Source organism: Hypomesus nipponensis, chromosome 19 (assembly GCF_054491055.1).
Source record: "Hypomesus nipponensis isolate SF chromosome 19, ASM5449105v1, whole genome shotgun sequence".
Taxonomy (NCBI): domain Eukaryota; kingdom Metazoa; phylum Chordata; class Actinopteri; order Osmeriformes; family Osmeridae; genus Hypomesus; species Hypomesus nipponensis.
The window spans coordinates 20,600,001-20,605,000 of NC_140379.1; the positions used below are offsets into that span (position 1 = coordinate 20,600,001).

Below are 5,000 nucleotides of genomic sequence, written 5' to 3' on the forward strand. Positions count from 1 at the left end.
GTCAAAATGAAAACAGCTTCCAGCCCCATTCATGAAGGACTACTTGTGCATATTGCAAGATTTCAGTTTCTAAGTGAATGAGCAAAAGAGCATACAGCACCTGGTATTCCTAGGCGGTCTCCCATCCAAGTACTAACCAGGCCCGACCCTGCTTAGCTTCCGAGATGAGACGAGGCGTTGCCAGGCTGGTGTGGCCGTACGAAATAAGTTGACAACCATAGGCTACTTATCCATATACAGATTTGGCAATTGACAATGCAAGGTGGTCTCTCTCTCTCGTGTCAAAATGAAAACAGCTTCCAGCCCCTTTCATGAAGGACAACTTGTGCATATTGCAAGATTTCAGTTTCTAAGTGAATGAGCAAAAGAGCATACAGCACCTGGTATTCCCAGGCGGTCTCCCATCCAAGTACTAACCAGGCCCGACCCTGCTTAGCTTCCGAGATGAGACGAGGCGTTGCCAGGCTGGTGTGGCCGTACGAAATAAGTTGACAACCATAGGCTACTTATCCATATACAGATTTGGCAATTGACAATGCAAGGTGGTCTCTCTCTCTCGTGTCAAAATGAAAACAGCTTCCAGCCCCTTTCATGAAGGACTACTTGTGCATATTGCAAGATTTCAGTTTCTAAGTGAATGAGCAAAAGAGCATACAGCACCTGGTATTCCCAGGCGGTCTCCCATCCAAGTACTAACCAGGCCCGACCCTGCTTAGCTTCCGAGATCAGATGAGATCGGGCGTTGCCAGGCTGGTTTGGCCGTACGAAATAAGTTGACAACCATAGGCTACTTATCCATATACAGATTTGGCAATTGACAATGCAAGGTGGTCTCTCTCTCTCGTGTCAAAATGAAAACAGCTTCCAGCCCCTTTCATGAAGGACTACTTGTGCATATTGCAAGATTTCAGTTTCTAAGTGAATGAGCAAAAGAGCATACAGCACCTGGTATTCCCAGGCGGTCTCCCATCCAAGTACTAACCAGGCCCGACCCTGCTTAGCTTCCGAGATCAGACGAGATCTGGCGTTGCCAGGCTGGTTTGGCCGTACGAAATAAGTTGACAACCATAGGCTACTTATCCATATACAGATTTGGCATTTGACAATGCAAGGTGGTCTCTCTCTCTCTCTCTCTCTCTCGTGTCAAAATGAAAACAGCTTCCAGCCCCTTTCATGAAGGACTACTTGTGCATATTGCAAGATTTCAGTTTCTAAGTGAATGAGCAAAAGAGCATACAGCACCTGGTATTCCCAGGCGGTCTCCCATCCAAGTACTAACCAGGCCCGACCCTGCTTAGTTTCCTAGATCAGACGAGATCGGGCGTTGCCAGGCTGGTTTGGCCGTACGAAATAAGTTGACAACCATAGGCTACTTATCCATATACAGATTTGGCATTTGACAATGCAAGGTGGTCTCTCTCTCTCTCTCGTGTCAAAATGAAAACAGCTTCCAGCCCCTTTCATGAAGGACTACTTGTGCATATTGCAAGATTTCAGTTTCTAAGTGAATGAGCAAAAGAGCATACAGCACCTGGTATTCCCAGGCGGTCTCCCATCCAAGTACTAACCAGGCCCGACCCTGCTTAGCTTCCGAGATCAGACGAGATCGGGCGTTGCCAGGCTGGTTTGGCCGTACGAAATAAGTTGACAACCATAGGCTACTTATCCATATACAGATTTGGCATTTGACAATGCAAGGTGGTCTCTCTCTCTCTCTCTCTCTCGTGTCAAAATGAAAACAGCTTCCAGCCCCATTCATGAAGGACTACTTGTGCATATTGCAAGATTTCAGTTTCTAAGTGAATGAGCAAAAGAGCATACAGCACCTGGTATTCCTAGGCGGTCTCCCATCCAAGTACTAACCAGGCCCGACCCTGCTTAGCTTCCGAGATGAGACGAGGCGTTGCCAGGCTGGTGTGGCCGTACGAAATAAGTTGACAACCATAGGCTACTTATCCATATACAGATTTGGCAATTGACAATGCAAGGTGGTCTCTCTCTCTCGTGTCAAAATGAAAACAGCTTCCAGCCCCTTTCATGAAGGACTACTTGTGCATATTGCAAGATTTCAGTTTCTAAGTGAATGAGCAAAAGAGCATACAGCACCTGGTATTCCCAGGCGGTCTCCCATCCAAGTACTAACCAGGCCCGACCCTGCTTAGCTTCCGAGATCAGACGAGATCGGGCGTTGCCAGGCTGGTTTGGCCGTACGAAATAAGTTGACAACCATAGGCTACTTATCCATATACAGATTTGGCATTTGACAATGCAAGGTGGTCTCTCCCTCTCTCTCGTGTCAAAATGAAAACAGCTTCCAGCCCCTTTCATGAAGGACTACTTGTGCATATTGCAAGATTTCAGTTTCTAAGTGAATGAGCAAAAGAGCATACAGCACCTGGTATTCCCAGGCGGTCTCCCATCCAAGTACTAACCAGGCCCGACCCTGCTTAGCTTCCGAGATCAGACGAGATCGGGCATGCCAGGCTGGTTTGGCCGTACGAAATAAGTTGACAACCATGGGCTACTTATCCATATACAGATTTGGCAATTGACAATGCAAGGTGGTCTCTCTCTCTCTCTCTCTCGTGTCAAAATGAAAACAGCTTCCAGCCCCTTTCATGAAGGACTACTTGTGCATATTGCAAGATTTCAGTTTCTAAGTGAATGAGCGAAAGAGCATAGAGCACCTGGTATTCCCAGGCGGTCTCCCATCCAAGTACTAACCAGGCCCGACCCTGCTTAGCTTCCGAGATCAGACGAGATCTGGCGTTGCCAGGCTGGTATGGCCGTACGAAATAAGTTGACAACCATAGGCTACTTATCCATATACAGATTTGGCATTTGACAATGCAAGGTGGTCTCTCTCTCTCTCTCTCGTGTCAAAATGAAAACAGCTTCCAGCCCCTTTCATGAAGGACTACTTGTGCATATTGCAAGATTTCAGTTTATAAGTGAATGAGCAAAAGAGCATACAGCACCTGGTATTCCCAGGCGGTCTCCCATCCAAGTACTAACCAGGCCCGACCCTGCTTAGCTTCCGAGATCAGACGAGATCGGGCGTTGCCAGGCTGGTATGGCCGTACGAAATAAGTTGACAACCATAGGCTACTTATCCATATACAGATTTGGCATTTGACAATGCAAGGTGGTCTCTCTCTCTCTCTCTCTCTCTCTCTCTCTCTCTCGTGTCAAAATGAAAACAGCTTCCAGCCCCATTCATGAAGGACTACTTGTGCATATTGCAAGATTTCAGTTTCTAAGTGAATGAGCAAAAGAGCATACAGCACCTGGTATTCCTAGGCGGTCTCCCATCCAAGTACTAACCAGGCCCGACCCTGCTTATCTTCCGAGATGAGACGAGATGGGGCGTTGCCAGGCTGGTGTGGCCGTACGAAATAAGTTGACAACCATAGGCTACTTATCCGTATACAGATTTGGCAATTGACAATGCAAGGTGGTCTCTCTCTCTCGTGTCAAAATGAAAACAGCTTCCAGCCCCTTTCATGAAGGACTACTTGTGCATATTGCAAGATTTCAGTTTCTAAGTGAATGAGCAAAAGAGCATACAGCACCTGGTATTCCCAGGCGGTCTCCCATCCAAGTACTAACCAGGCCCGACCCTGCTTAGCTTCCGAGATCAGACGAGATCGGGCGTTGCCAGGCTGGTTTGGCCGTACGAAATAAGTTGACAACCATAGGCTACTTATCCATATACAGATTTGGCATTTGACAATGCAAGGTGGTCTCTCTCTCTCTCTCTCTCTCTCTCTCTCGTGTCAAAATGAAAACAGCTTCCAGCCCGATTCATGAAGGACTACTTGTGCATATTGCAAGATTTCAGTTTCTAAGTGAATGAGCAAAAGAGCATACAGCACCTGGTATTCCCAGGCGGTCTCCCATCCAAGTACTAACCAGGCCCGACCCTGCTTAGTTTCCGAGATGAGACGAGATGGGGCGTTGCCAGGCTGGTTTGGCCGTACGAAATAAGTTGACAACCATAGGCTACTTATCCATATACAGATTTGGCATTTGACAATGCAAGGTGGTCTCTCTCTCTCTCTCTCTCTCGTGTCAAAATGAAAACAGCTTCCAGCCCCATTCATGAAGGACTACTTGTGCATATTGCAAGATTTCAGTTTCTAAGTGAATGAGCAAAAGAGCATACAGCACCTGGTATTCCTAGGCGGTCTCCCATCCAAGTACTAACCAGGCCCGACCCTGCTTAGCTTCCGAGATGAGACGAGATGGGGCGTTGCCAGGCTGTTGTGGCCGTACGAAATAAGTTGACAACCATAGGCTACTTATCCATATACAGATTTGGCAATTGACAATGCAAGGTGGTCTCTCTCTCTCGTGTCAAAATGAAAACAGCTTCCAGCCCCTTTCATGAAGGACTACTTGTGCATATTGCAAGATTTCAGTTTCTAAGTGAATGAGCAAAAGAGCATACAGCACCTGGTATTCCCAGGCGGTCTCCCATCCAAGTACTAACCAGGCCCGACCCTGCTTAGCTTCCGAGATCAGACGAGATCGGGCGTTGCCAGGCTGGTTTGGCCGTACGAAATAAGTTGACAACCATAGGCTACTTATCCATATACAGATTTGGCATTTGACAATGCAAGGTGGTCTCTCTCTCTCTCTCTCGTGTCAAAATGAAAACAGCTTCCAGCCCCTTTCATGAAGGACTACTTGTGCATATTGCAAGATTTCAGTTTCTAAGTGAATGAGCAAAAGAGCATACAGCACCTGGTATTCCCAGGCGGTCTCCCATCCAAGTACTAACCAGGCCCGACCCTGCTTAGCTTCCGAGATCAGACGAGATCGGGCATGCCAGGCTGGTTTGGCCGTACGAAATAAGTTGACAACCATGGGCTACTTATCCATATACAGATTTGGCAATTGACAATGCAAGGTGGTCTCTCTCTCTCTCTCTCTCTCGTGTCAAAATGAAAACAGCTTCCAGCCCCTTTCATGAAGGACTACTTGTGCATATTGCAAGA

General features: G+C 47.2%; 6 non-coding genes and 9 pseudogenes across 6 annotated transcripts; all 15 read right to left on the reverse strand.

The window, feature by feature from the left end:
* Positions 1 to 368: 368 nt before the first annotated feature.
* On the reverse strand, positions 369 to 482 carry LOC146250610 (5S ribosomal RNA; annotated as a pseudogene).
* A 166-nt stretch (positions 483 to 648) lies between these two features.
* On the reverse strand, positions 649 to 767 carry LOC146250611 (5S ribosomal RNA). The gene has a single exon (XR_014733470.1). It is a non-coding gene; the product is annotated as a 5S ribosomal RNA (ribosomal RNA).
* Positions 768 to 933: 166 nt separating this feature from the next.
* LOC146250612 (5S ribosomal RNA) lies at positions 934 to 1,052 on the reverse strand (annotated as a pseudogene).
* Positions 1,053 to 1,230: 178 nt separating this feature from the next.
* On the reverse strand, positions 1,231 to 1,349 carry LOC146250613 (5S ribosomal RNA; annotated as a pseudogene).
* A 170-nt stretch (positions 1,350 to 1,519) lies between these two features.
* Positions 1,520 to 1,638, reverse strand: LOC146250614 (5S ribosomal RNA). The gene has a single exon (XR_014733781.1). It is a non-coding gene; the product is annotated as a 5S ribosomal RNA (ribosomal RNA).
* Positions 1,639 to 2,094: 456 nt separating this feature from the next.
* LOC146250615 (5S ribosomal RNA) lies at positions 2,095 to 2,213 on the reverse strand. Its single transcript, XR_014733782.1, has one exon. It is a non-coding gene; the product is annotated as a 5S ribosomal RNA (ribosomal RNA).
* Positions 2,214 to 2,383: 170 nt separating this feature from the next.
* LOC146250616 (5S ribosomal RNA) lies at positions 2,384 to 2,501 on the reverse strand (annotated as a pseudogene).
* A 174-nt stretch (positions 2,502 to 2,675) lies between these two features.
* On the reverse strand, positions 2,676 to 2,794 carry LOC146250617 (5S ribosomal RNA; annotated as a pseudogene).
* A 172-nt stretch (positions 2,795 to 2,966) lies between these two features.
* On the reverse strand, positions 2,967 to 3,085 carry LOC146250618 (5S ribosomal RNA). The gene has a single exon (XR_014732966.1). It is a non-coding gene; the product is annotated as a 5S ribosomal RNA (ribosomal RNA).
* Positions 3,086 to 3,275: 190 nt separating this feature from the next.
* LOC146250619 (5S ribosomal RNA) lies at positions 3,276 to 3,394 on the reverse strand (annotated as a pseudogene).
* Positions 3,395 to 3,560: 166 nt separating this feature from the next.
* Positions 3,561 to 3,679, reverse strand: LOC146250620 (5S ribosomal RNA). Its single transcript, XR_014733783.1, has one exon. It is a non-coding gene; the product is annotated as a 5S ribosomal RNA (ribosomal RNA).
* Positions 3,680 to 3,863: 184 nt separating this feature from the next.
* Positions 3,864 to 3,982, reverse strand: LOC146250621 (5S ribosomal RNA; annotated as a pseudogene).
* Positions 3,983 to 4,158: 176 nt separating this feature from the next.
* Positions 4,159 to 4,277, reverse strand: LOC146250622 (5S ribosomal RNA; annotated as a pseudogene).
* Positions 4,278 to 4,443: 166 nt separating this feature from the next.
* On the reverse strand, positions 4,444 to 4,562 carry LOC146250623 (5S ribosomal RNA). Its single transcript, XR_014733785.1, has one exon. It is a non-coding gene; the product is annotated as a 5S ribosomal RNA (ribosomal RNA).
* A 172-nt stretch (positions 4,563 to 4,734) lies between these two features.
* On the reverse strand, positions 4,735 to 4,852 carry LOC146250624 (5S ribosomal RNA; annotated as a pseudogene).
* Between the last annotated feature and the right edge of the window lie 148 nt (positions 4,853 to 5,000).